The 16,453-nt window shown below is 36.9% G+C and overlaps 1 protein-coding gene across 5 annotated transcripts in view; it reads right to left on the reverse strand.

Annotated features, from left to right (window-relative positions):
• Positions 1-12,893, reverse strand: part of atp2b4 (ATPase plasma membrane Ca2+ transporting 4) — a 146,719-nt gene extending 133,826 nt beyond the window's left edge. For 2 of the 5 annotated variants that reach the window (XM_056467842.1, XM_056467840.1), the window contains exon 1: positions 12,248-12,891. The gene's annotated coding sequence lies outside the window, so the exon portion shown is untranslated. Of the gene's footprint in view, positions 1-12,247 lie in introns of all 5 variants that reach the window. The other 3 variants (XM_056467841.1, XM_056467839.1, XM_056467843.1) reach the window with 2 other exon arrangements.
• Between the last annotated feature and the right edge of the window lie 3,560 nt (positions 12,894-16,453).

Below are 16,453 nucleotides of genomic sequence, written 5' to 3' on the forward strand. Positions count from 1 at the left end.
CATAAAGTACAGATTATTGTATACGACAAGCTAAATAAAAGGCAATATTAACATGCCGACTAAGCAGACTACAGCACTCCAGGGAGGTGAACTACTACATTTGTTAATATATAAACAGGAATATGCTACAGAAAATTTAACAAGTCAAACAAATATGCATAATTAGCATTAATATTATTTTTTCAAATGATCTGCTTGCCTTAAATTATAATCAAACTACATTAAACTATACAGAATTCACTTAATGGGCATTAGCCAACATAAAGACAGATCATAAAATAATCTGAATCAACAGGCAGTAAGTACAAACTGGTTTTACATACACAAGTATGGTGGTTTATACACAATATTCATCAAATTAGAAGAAATTCTTGACGAGGGGAAAGCAGTTGCACATAATCGCTTCATGTATATGAAAAGTATCTGTCCAAACAAAAAGTAATAAAAAAAATTTTAAAAAAAAAAACACACAAAAAAGTACCAACTACACTAGGGCTGGGCCAATAAACGCTTTTATATCAAAACGTGATCAAATTTATGTCAACAAAATTAATAAGCTCTGGACTTTTTTTACTCTATATTGATCTAAGAGCCAATCACAAAGCAAAAATGTGCAAGAATGGGAATCTGAAAGTGTGCTGAATTTAGAGATGGACCGAATTTCCTGCCACCAAAGATTTACTGGCTGAAATTTTTATGCCATTTAATGGACCCTCTAATTTTTGTGACGTCAGTCATTAACTACGTTTCCATCAACCTATCTTTTATAAGTATTTTGGATACGCGCAAAAAAACGGTTGATGGAAACGCCAAAAACATGTGCATACCTGAGTAGGATCAACTTTTTATTTGATAAGAAAAGATGTGCATAAACTGCGATGTAAACACTTTTACTGAACAAATTCCTGTATGCGCTTTAAAAAAACCCATGTGACTTATGTAAGATCATGTGATGATAAAAATGTGTGTGAATGGACAAACCAGCAGGCTGAGCACATTGTAAAACATCTGAAATGTTGTTTTGGTCAATCTAAAACGCCTTAACTGTTTAAGTATTAGTGTTATTATATTATTAATGACCTCCAGAATCAAGAAACAAGCCAACGCGTGTTTACTGCATGTTAGGATTGCCTTCTGGAAATAAGTCATTTATAAAATGAAGCTTCTCCTACCTCAGCAAATTCCGTTTTTACTGTTGATATTTGGCGCCAGTTAATCAGGAAGTGACATTTTTGTTCTCTTTGACTTGTTGGATGGAAACGCTGCTTTTATGCAATATTCCAGTTTTGCACAGAATGTTAATTAGAATTTTTGGATGGAAACATAGCTAGTGTTGGGGTACCCTTTTAAATCTGGAAGCATTAACAACTTATATCGAAATATATATTATTGTTATTGTTTAACATGGAAAATAATTATGATTTTGCCATCTCGCCCAGCCCTAAACTACACATAGTTTAAATGCATTCTATCCATATACTGACAAAGGATGTACTATTGCCAAGTGTCATTCATAATTTCCCCCACTTGGACAGGCCTAAAATTGCATTAGCCATATAGACAACCAGTTCTTCAACAAGCTGATAACCAAGCTTATTTGTTATGTCAGTTTGAGCATTCATTTCAATCAGTTTTCTTGTACTTTTATAATTTATTTGTTTGATGGTAAAGCCAGACTTTTAGCAGTCAGCATCAATTATTCTCCAGAAATTGTTCTACTGATTTGGTTCTCTTATGCCTCCACCAAGCGGCACTTTCCTCATGTTAAACCCAATATGTGAACAACCTCATAAACAACAATGGAGCACATACAGCAGAATCTGTTCTTGCTTCTAGGCATGTGGTTGTCTGTCACAAGACGACAAGCTTTATTTGAGCATGCTTCACTGCTGTGTCCTGTCATTGTATTCGTTGTGTCATGTTTCAGATGTGTATTTAAAAATGGCACTTCCTGTGTTTCGTTCCCTTGTCTTGTTGCACACTTGGTGCCAATTCTCTGGTACCCTTTTGGCATTATCCTTAAGCAGTGTGGTTCGGTACAGTATGCATTTGTCCGTTTTCATTGACAAAGAAAAATAAGAAAACAAAAAATGAGAACTGTACTATTCCACTTTGTTGGTCACCCTTTCCAAAGGGTACCTAGCACAACATAATAATACCAAAAGATTGAAACTAGACTCGCAGAACGCTATTGGTTTACTCAGAATAGTCACCAGTGCCTGCCAAGAAAGTGACAACATAGGAAGTGCCATTTTAAATACACAGCAGAGACATGGCACTGCAATAATAAAGAGCCTATCTTAAACAAATCTTTTTGCTATATTGTGATAAACAGCCATATGCCATACACAGGAACAGAATCTTTTGTATGTCCTCTATTGTTGTTTACGGGTGGAAAGTGCGAGTGATTCCATTTTCGCTCTATTTGCTTGTGCTTGCCACGCATTCATCCATCATTGAAGTAATGTTATTGAGTTTATGATAATAACTTGCAAGAGATTATTGAAGTTCTTCTCACGTCCTTTTAGAAACAGACTGGACAAACACTAGAGTGAAGCGTTAAAAAAAAAACTAATGAGCAAATGAATCTTTCAGCAATCTAAAACATGAAAAAAACTGTGATTTTTAATTATCAACATCACATTGTACTATTAAAGGAAATCAGAATGATGAGATGACTTTTTAACAAGCAGTTACAGGTGCTGGTGAAGAATAAAAGTACAGATGAGAGGTTAGTTTTTGTTGTATATGTATTGTGTTTGAACACAAATAGGGACTATGCATGTTTTTGATTTATTTTTCCATAAGGGTCTTCCATGAAGGGTATTCATGTTTTGTAATTACAGATGTTCAGTAATCTGCATAAGAACTGAACTGCAGCGATCATCAATTCCTGTTCCACAGAAAAATTATCAATTGATATTTACACACAAGTATTAATCTATATAAAGCAAGTTTTTGTGTAAAGTAATATATGTGAACGAATGCCATGTACGGCTTTGCTGCAACTTTTTTTCTAACTAAAATGAATGCCAACCATTCCCAGTGAAGATGCAAGACTGATAATGGTGACCTGCACCAAATTATACTGTACTGAACTGTAAGCTCAGTAAAAACAAGGCTCAAAAAAAAAAGCAAGGTTTGCTCATTTGGTACCCATGACAGTGGAAACGGAAATTCATGACATTAACATTGTAAGATTTGAGATATCACAGATATTTTTATGCATCCACATGGACAATGCAAACAACTACATTAACACCCCATGGAGCGAGAATGCGGAAAAAGCTCTCTCCCGCATTCTCTTCCCTTCCCCTACTCTTCCCCCTCACCCACCTCACAGAAAGCTCATCTTAACTCACAGAATAGTCATCTCTATGAATGTTCTATATCGATGGATGTGACTTTTTGCATCATGTTTGATATTTTAAAAGTCTCAGTGCGACTGGTGCAATGGTCTCATTCTCTCAGAAAAAAAAACAAATCAAAATAATAGATATATAACTTCAGGTATCTTTTGACCCACTGCTCTGAGTGTGCCTTTACTTACTGTAAGGGGCTTCTATTCAAATGACCATTTGTTCCCTTTAGGCAGAAACTCTTCAGATCTCACATGCCACTGAATGCAAATGCCTTTTGTTGTTCAACACACACCCTTCCCTAAAGGAGAGCCTTGGTTTGACTACTTAAGGGAAAGTTTCAAAATGTTCGGGCGATTCTGTAACCAGATCAGCCTGTAGTGTGGAGCTCTCATGCTCTATATTAGGTATATTTTGAAGTCAGTTATGCATCTTTTGATCTTAGATCTATCTTTGAAAATTTGATGTCTTGTACTGATTGTTGATGAATTGACTAAATAATAAGCATATATTTACCTGACTATTAAATAGTTACATTTGAACATTTTGCTTACTCTGTAATTGTTCATTTTAGTAGATTACGCTGTATCCTTATTTCTGCACTTCCTGCATCGGTCAGTAGACAGACAAAAATCCAGTTGAGATGGAGCATTGGGCAAACTAATTGTATTTTAGGGATCTGACTGACTCTTGATATTGATTCAAGTGTACTCGGGTGGAAAGGGGTATAATTCCGTCTAGGGCAACAAATAGTTGCACGATTAACCTAGATAGGGTACCCGACCCTTGTCTTAAAGAAATAATATTCTAAATTAAGTGTACATGTGAAACCATGACCTTGGCTAAACCAAAATTATTATAGAGAACAGTAGACGGTTACTTTTATAATAACGACCTTGACCTCTGATTAGAAATTATATTGTCTTCACTCAAGGGTGTGCATATAATGGGGACTAATCAAAAATACTTTAGAACGAGCAAGCATAGGAGTGGCCATCTAAAAGTATTAGTCAATTACCTCTGTTTAATAATCAAGACTGACGAGTGTGTGACCTTGAGGGAGGCCATCGGCCAGGGCGATTCCTCTGAGCAACATTTATCTAATTCCTCTGAGAAACATTTATCTAAATTATATATTGATTTAATTTTCTTGATGTTTTATGATTGGACTCAGATAAAATGAAAGATAAATATATTAATATTTTAAACTACCTCATATTCAAATTGGAGTCAGATATGAATTAAATTTGAAGTAAATCAACATTGTGCACTGGAAAGGCCAAACAGACAGTGAACCTTCATCCACCAGTGGACACCTTCATTGGGCCAATCGGGTGGACCTTACACCATTGACATTGACATCTAATTGTGATTTTTGTAACCAATATTGTGATTTTTATTTGATTTGCAATTTAATTTTGTAGTCAAGCTTCAGCTCAATATTCTGTATCGTAGCTACTTACTGCTAAAATGTAGTGAGTGTTAAGTTAAAAAAGAAACTGAAAAGATATTAACTTACACCAACATTTATTTAAATTTGTTTATAAATATTGAGAAATTAAACAAAAAATTTCTCTTTAACTCTGAAATTTTACTTTGCTGTTGCAACTAGATTGAGTGTCACTGGCAATACTTTCAGTCAATTTTTTAGCAAGACACTCCTAATATAGCCACCTGTGGAGCTTTTTCAGGTGATGGTTGCATTTCCTCGTGTCTGTGATTTTAAAACCAAAATAGTCCCATATTACCAATGTGGTGTTTTTGTTTGATATAAATTAGTCTATTATTGCTTCTGAAGCAGCAGATGCCATCATCCCACTTGTCCGCGCTTTCCTGTTTGTTTGTTTTATAGTGGGCTTTCCACATAATTCAGTTGTGCAATTCTGATTGGGCAGAACGAATGTGTGCTCACTCAATTGGCTGGTGAGACTATCACACACAGACGGCTGTCACGCATTTGCTCTGGGTGGGGGAAATTATATAATAAATATAAATTTCATATCGCAGCTTCTTGCGATTAGGTAATCGCAACATTTCAAATCGCGATTGCAATTCGATTCCATAGAGGCAACCTAGCCGTAACTAGCCCAAACCCCAACTACCCCCACTTTTACCATACCGGTCACTTCCGCTTTCATTTTCGGGTTTAGGGCGGCGTGATCATCATTTGCCTAGAGCGCCAATTCAGCTAGCTCCGGCCCTGTACATACATACATAAAAATATTCATGTACAAATACGCATGCAGTGTTATTTGTGTTTGTCAAAACAGTGAAGCATTTGCATGTTTGAATCTTACTGATCCTAAACTTCGCAATAGTCTGAGGTTGCATATTCCCGTTTGATTGGGCATGCTTCATCTGTCAAGTATGACAACCACTTTGCTACGCAATACAGTACCTACGCAGGCAATGTTGCACTGTGATTACACAAAGCAAAAGCAGAGCCTGGAAACACACATAGGTACCCAGTAATGTCATGTACACAGACACACACTATCTTAGCTTACTAGCTAAAGTTGACGCAACTGCAAGCACTGTTAAAGATTGTTAGATAACCAGCAATCACTCACACTCAAATATCACCATACACACAAACACACCCCTTGTATTGCATTAAACATCACACAGGGTGGGAGGGTGAAAGATAAATAGAGACAGAAATAAAAAGGGAGGGAAAGAGTAATGGAGTGAGTGAATAAAGGCGAGACGCAAAAAGCAAGATAGCACATCTTCAGAATAACCAGTTGGATGGAGAGTGGGTGATGGGGGAGAAACCATGCTCCACTAGTTTGCAGTGATAACAACACAAGTGTTGAACCTTGCTGTGATTGGAACGTACAAATAAAAAAGCATGTTTGTTTTTCCAGCCGAACGAGTATGAGCATCTGTTACAGGGAGGCCCCTCTCTTTATCTCTGTCAGCAGAGATCTTTCTCCTGCCATTGCATGCCGGGCAACCTCCCATCCACATGCATCCATGCACTGCAGATCCCCGCAGCTAATGCAAAATGACTTATTTCTACATTTATTTGCAAATTCAACATTTCACACAAGCTGAGCCAATGAGACTCGCAGCATCCCTGCAAGGTTCGTTGGTCGCGCTGTTCTGCCGTCAAACTTGAACACGCACACCACTCTGTCTTACTGGGGAGAGGAAAGCAAAAGGCAGATGCTAAGAATCACCTGACCTCTGTAATTAGACTGCCAAACCTTGTACAAATGCTCTCCCGTTTAACTGTGCTGATATCCCAATATGCTAATGCAAGCAAACTATAGGTAAAGCAATGTAACAGAAATATTAACGCGTAATAAAAAAAAGGACTAAATTCTTAAACATTAACTTGCAATTAAGCATTTGTCCTACTAATTCAAAGTATCTTTCAAAGAAAAGAACTGATTAACACAGAGCTGCTGCTAATTTTAGATGACCAGTGTCTTCAACCGATTTGCTAATCAAACACAAGATCTATAAAAGTAATTACCGTAAAATATTGTATTCCATTGGTCTCCAACCTTATATCACCGCGCACTGGTCAACGTTTGACAATTTTACCACTTGATCTCTTTACCTGCTTGCATAGGTTTTAGGAATAATATATTTGGTGACAAAGACTGGAAACAGTTTTGGCTTCTTCAAAATAAAAAACTGAATTGAGTGTCACTGGCAATACTTTTAGTCTTTACTTTCTACTCTTTAAACTTAGATCCTTCTCATTGTAAATTCATTATTAATGTTTTGATTTTTCTGGCTAAATTTTACATCCACAAATGTAAATTTTCAAAGAAACACCCTTACTTTTTATTTTCAGTAAGGACTTTGATTTATATGTGAACTCCTTAAAAGACTCATGCATGCATTATATTGCATGTAAAACTCTTTCTTAGTGTAAATCATTTTAACTTGTTTAATTTGCTGGAATTTATGTTACTTTTTGTCTCTCTGTTCATATTGTATCTTTGTAAATGTTCTTTTGCATAATATAAAAAAACTAAATACATTTTAAAAAACGAGCACCACCATTAAAAGTAACGAACTTTCACGCAGAAAAGACGCAATATGTGAACGGAAATCGTCATTTGCGATCTCCAGCAGTTGATCTTGCATAGACATGCTGGATTCACCTGATTTTTGTACAAATGGGTTGCGGATCCATTTCTTGGCAGTTCTTGGGTCCTTCATTGGGCCTTTTCCCCTTAGCAAAGAAACTTCGCAAAGATGTCTGTTTTTTACTCATTTTGCTACAGTAGCTTGTGGATTCAATTTTGGGGCTCAAGTGACCAAGATGTAACCGTGAGAATACGGTAATTTTTCAAAATAAAAGATTGTTCAGACTCTGATAATAAATAAAATATAAAATAAAATAATTAATGATTTTTTGTGTGGCCTGGTTCCAATTTATCCACAGACCGGTACCAGTTAGTGATGGTTCGTTCTTGAGCGATTTGTTCATTTTGAATGAATCTTTTATATGACTCGAGAATGATGAGTCCTCTCATGGGGTGATTTGTTCAAATCACGCACATTTGTGCAGGTGGAGAAGATTAGTTCATTTTTCGAGTCCTCTATCAGGTTTGAGTCATTCGTTCATCACGTGAAAGACAGAAACCAATCATATGCAGTCAGAGCCGGGAAAAGATTGAATCCGTTCATTTCTCGAGTCCTCGGTTTGAGTCGTTCATTCATCACGTCAAAGACAGAAGCCAATCATATGCATTTAAAGCCGAAAAAAGATTTGATCCGTTCATCTCTCGGCTACTCGGTTTGAGTCGTTCGTTCATCACGTGAAAAACAGAAGCCAATTATATGCATTTTGAGCTGGAAAAAAATTGATCTGTTCATCTCTCTGCACCTCCTTTTGAGTTGTTCATTCATCACATGAAAAACAGAAGACAATCATATGCATTTAGAGCCGGGAAAAGATTTGATCTGTTCATTTCACGATTCCTCGGTTTGACTCGTTTGTTCATCATGTGAATGACAGAAGCCAATCATATGCATTTAGATCCGGTAAAAAAAAAAGAAAAAAAAGAAAAAAAAGAATTGATCCATTCATTTCTAGAGTCTTCGGTTTTGACTCATCTCTCTTTACATGCTGTCACGTGATGAACGAACGACTCAAAAAGACTCAAATGGACTTATCATGGGTGTTTCAGGTCAGACGGTATGCATTGGATAAGCTTAAATGGGACTGTCAGTGTCAGGTGAACGAATGACTCAAATTTGAAGGCATGCCAGAAGAAGGGAGCAGAGCTAATCATAGATAAAACATCAGGTAAACAACGAAGGATTATTTTCTCCTTCTTAGTAGCATTGCATTTTATAGTAGCATTCTAGTTATGCCTTTTCTTGTAGTGTGATCATCCTTTGGGCTACTTGTAGATATGTTTGGAAGCATCTTGTAACATTTTAATGTTATTTTGGCAAATTAATGTCAGTAGCCAGTGGGTTAGGGACCACTGTTTTATTCTACTGAAAGCACAAGAAATTATATTACCTAGAGTAGTGCTGTATATATCATTTCATTTTTAACTTTTAGACATATACATTAAATGTAAAGGCTCACTTTAATAGCAAGTTTTAATGTAAATTTTAATTTAGAGGGCCAGGCGGTAATAACTTCTTATTGAAAAATGTCAAAATGCACAAAAAAGGATTAAAAGCCCTTAAATACAAGCGTGAAGTCCTACAAACTGCAAAATATATAAATGTTACTACAGCACATTTTGATGAGAAGTGTTATTATTATGCCACAGCATGCAAACGCATCTACTTCTACTAATGAAGGCATAACGTTCCATTTCAGCAAAATTCAACAGGTACATCCCCCACAATGTTTCACGCTAAACAAGACTCCACAGCTCATTAAGCGTCTCTAGTCATGTTTTCAACACAACCGTCTGAGCTGGTGGATATAGTTATCAGATTCATAGCCAGCAGTCACACAAGTGAGACCTGAGTCATGGTATATGCTGAAGTTACCACCAGCACCCATGATCATGTCTGACGAGGGAGGCTGAACAGTACAACTCTCCCCTAATTAGAGGGAACAGATGCTCTGCAGGGTAAACACAGCTTGATATGCACAACAATAAATTGCATCAGTCGGCTGGAGTAATCACTAGAGAAGAAAACTTCTCGATAGCTCCAAACACCCCCACCCTACAGGTTATGTAAAGTTTAAAGCATGCACAATCACACCCACTCAGATATGAATGCATAAGTAGTACTGTTCAGTGGCGTTATCTGCTTACGCATGTCTTCCAAGCTGGTTCTTCATAATTGCTAATGAATTCTCCTGAAACGTTAACGGCATTTGCTCAAATGCACATAACGCTCCACATTTAATGGCCAACGAGTCCATTGTTTGCAAATCTATCAGATGACACCGTGATCTCCGCGAGTTTGTCACTTTCATTTGGTTAACAACAGTCCTTCAGCCATTTTCATGGATTACGGTGGATCTGCAGGGATAAGCTTAAATGTGATCACAGCATATTTCATAATGACTGACCTTTCTCTTGTGATTATTTTGTGAGCATACTAAACATATCCCAGAACATTCTGCAAAATAAATAGTGTTCACGCCAGCAGAAGATTACTAGTGAACATTCCCTTGTGTGCCATTAAACAATAAGATGGCTTTCCAGCTTCCACACAAGGAGACTTTACCATTATGACATGGTTAACAAACTATTTGGATTTGACTACAAAGGCTCTGATATACTCAGGGAGATATTTTTTCATTCTTCACTAAGGGCATAGGTCTCAAACTCAATTCCTGGAGGGCCACAGCTCTGCCTAATTTTGCTCCAACCCTAATCAAACATAACTGATCCAACTAATCAAGGTTTTCAAGACTACTACTAAGCAGGTGTGAGTTGGAGGTGGTTGGACTACACTGTGCAGAGCTGTGGCCCTCCAGGAATCGAGTTTAAGACCACTGACTAAGAGGCAAGAGGTAGTTCAAAATATCTAAGCACTGTTAAAGAATATAACAATGCTGTCCAAACTTTTCAGAGCAGCGTTTAGAGGAATATGGATGTGTGCATGTTTTCCTCTCAATAACAAAAATATTTAACTTGTGAACATCCGTCCACAATGAACTAAACAGAGGATTTTACGTTTCATTTTACAGCAGTCAAAAAATGCACATAGTAGAACACGCCACACCTCACCTACCCACTAGTTCAGGGGTTCCCAAACATTTCAGCCCGTGACCCCCAAAAATGCAATGCCAGTGACTCACGACATATGCTCCGAGGTGGTTATATACAAACCTTGAATGCAACAGCGCACACACACCAATAGGCCCAAGTCTCCTTTTCATTTAATTTTGGAGAACGTCACTCAGAGATCATCCTCCATGTTCAGGCCTGTATGTATGTATTTTTAATGTACGTGAGTGTTGTAAAAATTTAACTTGGTGCTATAAAATAAATCTGCTGCATCTGACGCTATTGCTGAGTCTTTAATATAACGATAATCACCCCAGAAGTCACAACACATGCATGTTGCTTTTTTCAATGCAACTATTAACTACTATTTTAATCTTCTGTGGGTTATGGATAAAATATTCTCATTCAAATGGTTTAATAAAATTAATTCGATTTTTGGAAAGCACCAAGCAAACCCCACTTTGGGAACCACTGCACTAGTTAACCAATAAGAATATTTCTGGAAAACGGCAATCCAATCCAAAATTCTAAAACGGACTTGGTTTTAATCTAATTTTGATTGAAATGACATCAAGCCTTGCCATCAAACTAAATGCCTTTCTTCAATTTAGCTTGAAGCATTTTGGACTTTTTTTGCCACAGAAATCCTACAAAACTTTGCGTTTTTATCTGGGAAAATAAAATATTAAACATATCCTGACCTTTATGAGTCAAATGTTCTCAAAAGATTCTTGTTTGCACAATGCACAAAGCACAAAAGGGACGTTTGTCAACATGACAGCATAACCAGTCTCATTAAGGAAAAAACATACAATGGAAGTCAGTCACTGAAGCACCCTAACGTGCTAAAAACTTATTTTAGGCATTACACCTTTTTAACAGTAAACTGTTTAAGGGGGTAATGTCGTGTTTTAATATTTTGTGCTCATTTCAGCACCTCTCAGACTGTGTCACGACTGCAAGTCACGGTTTTCATCTCTTCAGGCAGCTGAAGCCAACAATCACAAAGGAACCTGAAGGTGATGAAGAGCTTAAAACCCTTGATATCACACACGAATGTCCATATTTAGATATAGCCCAAAACAAAACTCGCCTCGAGTTCATCTATTTCTGACACAACCGGGCAGGTTTTGATCTCCTCACAGGACAGAGCATCGAGCTCCTGACTGGGAACAAATTGCAGGGTTTCCCCTTCGACGCAATAGCGCGAGGACACACCCAGAGAGGCGCGAACGAGGCGCGGTGGACGTTACTCAAGGGGGTGACGTCAGAGGATCGACTGATTACCTCTTCATCAATCAACAAGAGAGCCTCTTTGCTCTTCACATGAAATGTACCCATTCATATCTGCCCATTAAAACCACCCTATTAGCTAGTAGTGGAAAACGTGCACTCTCAACGTTATATGACTGCGGTGTCAGGAATGGTGGGGGAATAGCATTAAAACACATCAAATCAATTGCGAAAAACGTAGTGGTTAAATGCAGCAGCTTATGTGCATTACCACTAGCAAACGATTAAATTGCCCGAGGCGCAAAAAAAATGAACACTAGCAACAGGCAAAAAAATGTCTCGTGAGCAAATACGGCGAGGTTCAGAAGAAGAGCACAACAGATTACAAGATAGAACATGTAGACGCACACCTGTGGATGGGAAAATATAAGTGAAGGACATAACGTTAAATAAACAAACAACAAGATGGAACAAACCTACCTTAAGGCTGCAGGGTTGTCAGAAAGAGTGAAAGCCACACATGGGACGTTCCTCCTCATTCAGTGCATCGAGAAACAAGTCTTCTCAAAAACAAGCCCTCTCCTCAAAACTCCCGATTATGAAAGACGCAAAAGGTCTCTAAGTAAACGCTTGCACGGATAGGCAATGTCTTTCGTCGCTTGCAAACCGTGTTTGTTTACTCTGCATCTGGAAAGTAACTTTGGAATTGGTGCCAGTCAACCAGCAGGATGGAATTATCGTTAGTCGCCTTTCCTACATTTAAAATGCGACCTCCGCGTTTAGTCTAAAACACGTAAAAACTTCTTATCACGCCGTCTATAAGTAAAAAGCCCGTCTGCTCGAATCCAATCCAACAGCTTTGTCTTGTCCAGAGAAAAAAGGAAATAATCACAAAAGAGATTGAGGTATGTTCCGCGTTTGGTTACGGAACGCAAACGCAACAGATCCAAGTTTTGTTTGGTTTTAAATCTTGTTTTCTGCGTGTTCACTGCTCTGTTTGTTGCGCCGCCGTTTAACCGCCGGGAAAAGTGCGGATAAACGCAACCTTTCACCGCACGACGAAAAAGACAGTTTCAATCACTGGTTGCTGTGGCTGGAAATCGAAAGAGGGAAGATAGAGATTCAGTCTGAGGGTAGGGAGAGCTGCGGCGGAGAGAGGGAGGGAGGGATCAGTCATTTAAGGTGGATCATAAGGAATATCGCAGCAAATGAATGGTCGGATCCTGGAATTCCCGACACCCCGAGTTGCTAGACAGGATATATTATAAAGAGAGATATGTGACTATAAAGCACAGAGGTGCGACAGTGTGTGAAGTATTTATTTATTATTTTTATGGCTTGTTGGGTTTGCAGATAGTTGAAGAGAGTCTTTTTTCGGATTTTATTGAGAACTGTTCAGTTTGTCATTTTGAAAATCAGAGGACAGTTTGATATTCTAGACAGGTTTTGTGTATATATATAAGTAGACCCCTTACATATCTATCTTTTAAATTCATATTTTTAATGGGAAGCTATAGAATATTATATTTGTGCATAGATTAGTCAGTACTGAGGCCAAATCTGGAGCTTATCTAACAAAATAACTTACAATAAGGGTCCAAAAACGAGTACACCCAAATTTATGTTATAGAAAAAAAATTAATACAATTTTTTAAAAGACTAAAAATCAAGAGAAGAAAAAAAAAATAAAAAATTTTGTTGAAAAAAAAAATGTTTTGCGATATTTTCTTAAATTTAATTGTATTATCTTTCAATTTCTAAATATTTTTGTGTCTAAATTATTATTTAAACAAATATATCTGTTTATTAAATCTGTTTTGTTTAAATGCACCAAAATTGATAAGTAAAATAATAAATTGAGCTCAACACTATAACAAGCTAGGCTAGACTTTTAACTGTGATTTACCTCAAATATCAAAAAACACGTTTTGTTAAAAAAGGATTTGCTGACAAGTTTCAACAGAAGGACTACAAATACCACAAGGATTCAAGTTTGCATACTTGATGTGACCAAAGACTTTTTTTAATCCTTATTTAGCATCATGCGCTTCACTCCAGTCTAACAGATGGCGAAAATAAATTATAAGTTGGTTTATCAATCTTCATTGAATATAGATGCAAAATAACTTAAATGAAATGGCTTTAGGGGCCTCTCCAAATACTCACACTCACAGTCAAAAAGTGACAGTTGCATGATGGTGTGCAATATGAAGGGTCGTTTGCATTGCATTTCACTTTGGCAGTTTTAGACCCCGAGTCCCCCATTTTTTGATGTGTACCAAATAGGGTACTGTAAACTAATTTACTCAAGTTTCACACCGGATTTTGTTTATGTGATTCTAATATTATGGCTTAGCTTATTAACTGAGAATTGTAACATGATACAAGAGGCTTTTAGTCAAATAGGCCTACAGTGAGCAAACATCATTTTATTCTGTCCAGACATGTGATCTCATAAGTGTTTTGAAACTAAGCTCACTCTGGCTTCCCCAGTGAACCAGTAGCCCACAGGTGGCCCATTACTGTTTGGTAGCCATGGTTACCTGTAATTCTGTCATTATTGCATACTCTTAAAAGGGTGACTGCACCATGTCTTCTGAGATTTTTATAGATGTTTTTATTCCTCGGATGGTTATGTGACTTTAGCCTCTATATAATGAGGCTGAGGCCTTATGTCTTTCACAATCAATGTGTCATTGGCACCATTTGGATTTCAAAGAAAAGTAGTTCTGTTAGAAAAAAAAAAAATCTATGTCTTTCTGAGATAAATGTACACAAATATTATACTGATGTTTCAGGAAAAGGACAAAGCATGTTTTGTATGTTGCTGGGGTAGAAGGTTTTGACAATATAGCATTAATTAGCATTAGGGATATCCCGATCAGATTTTTTTTGGCCTTGAGTCTGAGTCATTTGATTTTGAGTATTTACCGATACCGAAAACCGATCCGATACTTCTAAAAATACATAATAAAATAAAGAAGAGCAAAGAAACAGATCCAGGATGTTCCTTATTTTTATTTAATTCACTTTATTTTAACATTTAACAGCTCTGTTAACAAACAGAGTACTTCTGTGAGGTAGCTTGAACAATCAAGTAATAAATAACAGAAATGCTTCACTTTTGGACTTCAGTACATCAATACAGTATATCTTTAAAAAAAATCTAATATCAAAACAAATAGTTCCTCAACTTAAAATACTCAGCAGGCAATCTCAAGTTTATATATCTCACAGTTTGCTGTGGCAATGTTGTCATCATCAACTTTATAAAATGTCCAGACCACAGACATACTCACGCTTTCCGCTTCAAGCTGCTTCCGTCTTCTACTTTGCCGGCATTTAACCAATAGCGTCTCTGCAACAAAGTGATGTCATGCCGCACACGTTGCTGTTTCTGTGTGAAGTCAAGAAAGAGGTCCAACTCTGTGCCACCACATAACTATTGGTGTGTTAAAAAATAATAAGATACATATTCGAGCCCTGATAACGTCCGATTCCGATCGAGTCTAAAACCATGTGATCGGGCCGATTTCCGATGACGTGATCAGATCTGAACATCCCTAATTAGCATGCTGCTAATATGCTTTACTATGTTTGCATGAATGAGTATGTTGCTAGCATATATCTAGAGAACTTATTGCTGTCTCCATGTGCTCTCAGAATTAATGTGATTATGAGTTCTGGAAATTGGATATTCACAGGATCTCAAGTTATACTGACTGGGGAAATCTAAGATAAATATGCCATAAATTTTAAACAATAATCAAAAAAATACTGTTGCTAGGACTTTAATTTATCCTTTTTTCCCTAACACCCTTTGTTGTTGTAGTAGTGCACATTTGTTTGTGTAGTCTGTTTTATTTTATAAACTGTAAATTTAGAGTATATATTACTGAAATCTAGTATGCGAAATTATGTATTTGACTGTCTATCTGGTGCAGTATATGTATGGTTGCAAACTGGTGGTACATTTTATACATTCTGACAACAAAGCAGATGTATGTGACTGGCTCGTAATCACAAACGAGCTGGGCTGTAAGACATTTTTATAGCACTTTTTTGGCACCCTAAGTGAAAGTGTACACTTTTGATCATGTTTTTTATGAAAAAAACACAAGTCAGATCAGTTAGAAATATATAACATACCACAGCAGAACAATCTGAACTGAATGTGGTGGTTTCAGCTTGAAAGCCTTAGATGAAATTGGTCCTGTTGAAAAATTGGTTTCAGAAGAAAATATGAAATAGGATTTTAGTTGCTTTGACAAACTAACATAATTACAACCTCTTCTTTCTGCTGAAAACCAAATAGTTAAAATCGATGCACTGACATTTAATTTTGATATATAGGCCTAACATTTAACACCCAATATTACAACACCGCTCAGCATGTGCAAAGTCATCACTTATTTAGATGCTAAGAAGAACTAAAACTATGTTGTAATCCTCTTCTCTTTGCATCTTGCAGCACTACTTAAAAGTTCATACATCGAAAGTTGCATAACTATATCAGTATTGCTTCAATGGCATAATTTTAAGTCAATACATGGCAGTATTTTGTTTTCTGTTAATATTTGGCTATGTTTTACATCCTTGCTAAAGGCAATTTTTTATCAGTATTTACATGTGTCAAAAGATCTGAAAGATTAAGAAAGCGTAGACTCTCAAAACACTGTTGTTCCC

The sequence above is a fragment of the Danio aesculapii genome, chromosome 11 (assembly GCF_903798145.1).
Source record: "Danio aesculapii chromosome 11, fDanAes4.1, whole genome shotgun sequence".
Lineage (NCBI taxonomy): Eukaryota > Metazoa > Chordata > Actinopteri > Cypriniformes > Danionidae > Danio > Danio aesculapii.